Source organism: Frankliniella occidentalis, unplaced genomic scaffold (assembly GCF_000697945.3).
Source record: "Frankliniella occidentalis isolate FOCC.00 unplaced genomic scaffold, Focc_3.1 Scaffold1046, whole genome shotgun sequence".
In the NCBI taxonomy this organism is placed as follows: domain Eukaryota; kingdom Metazoa; phylum Arthropoda; class Insecta; order Thysanoptera; family Thripidae; genus Frankliniella; species Frankliniella occidentalis.
In genome coordinates this window covers 14,803-16,004 of record NW_026268152.1, presented here as the reverse complement: position 1 = coordinate 16,004, position 1,202 = coordinate 14,803, and the positions used below count along the sequence as shown (strand labels likewise).

General features: G+C 53.7%; 1 protein-coding gene across 1 annotated transcript in view; it reads right to left on the bottom strand.

Annotated features, from left to right (window-relative positions):
* LOC113209819 (uncharacterized histidine-rich protein DDB_G0274557) overlaps nucleotides 1–1,202 on the bottom strand; it is a gene marked incomplete at its 5' end in the record, with an annotated part of 6,311 nt that overhangs the window by 1,044 nt on the left and 4,065 nt on the right. The gene's annotated exons all lie outside the window — the stretch shown is intronic.

Below are 1,202 nucleotides of genomic sequence, written 5' to 3'. Positions count from 1 at the left end.
TCACCATCCCGCCTAGCACAATATATTAGATTGCTGGCCCTTCTCTCGCTTCTCTGTCCTTACCGAGAGTAAAAGCAATGACACCTTACTTAAATATACTTATGTTTACTTATGTTTAGTCTCAGTTAAGTAAGGTTTGTAAGGTATCATCTGCTAAAAAGCGAGAAGGTAAATAATCCTGCGAGTTGCTGGGGCCGCCCTCACCGAGAGACGGGACGGATGGGGTGATGATTTAGAGAGAGAGAGAGAGAGAGAAGGCACAGAAGTATATACTGTCATTGAGAACGTAATGGAAGCCGATAGGAGATCGATCATGCTGTCCGCACTAATGAGTCCGTATACCTTGCACTGCAATTTGTTTCCAGACTGCGGTGATTGGGTTACGTTTGGTGCTGTTGGACCCCGCATGTGGGTCAGCGGCGTCCGAAACGCTCACAAAGCAGCAGCAAATCATGCCCAAATAGTGATATTGATTCCTTTCTCTTTTTCCCTTGCGCCCGGCGCGCGCTCCGCTCCTGCGCCCTTCTCCTCCCAGGAAACGACGGCTGGTTGGTTTCTGGTCCATGATGCCAGTGGCTGAGACAGATGATGCAGCATCCCATGGGCCTGATGGACCACCGGCCCTCCTGCCCGCCGTGGCGTGGCGTAGCGCGGGGTGGCGGCGCCCCTGGCGGCCCCTGGCGCCAGCGCAGTCAGCACCCCCCATACATTGTAGTGTTGGCCACGACCTGCGAGGGGCTGGAAAAAAAAACTACTGGCCCAAAGAAGTACAGCAGCCCCAGCCGTCGAGCGTTTCAAAACCAGTGGTCAAATCAGATAAGGTCGATCCCATCGAAATTTTGAAATCCTTTTTCGAGATAATACAGACAGCTTGGCCCATCTAGGTGATAAACCGGGGCCCGCCGACCTCTTGGGAACAAGGTGCCTCTGGACGGGGGCTTGGAGGCCACTCTACGTCTTATCGCCGAGAGCAGCGAGCATTTCCCCTTCTCCTCCCTGCCTCGTGTTTTGATTCTTTCCTCTTGCTGCTTGTCTTGCCGCTGTGTTGTGCGTAAATGCATTCTGATTGATGCCCACTTCACGTGTACGTGTGTGTGAGAGAGAGAGGGGGGGGGGGAGACAGAGAGAGAGAGAGAGAGAGAGAGAGAGATGGGGTGGCCGTGATGCGCCCGTGGTGAAAGGTGCAGTCGAGTGTAATGGGC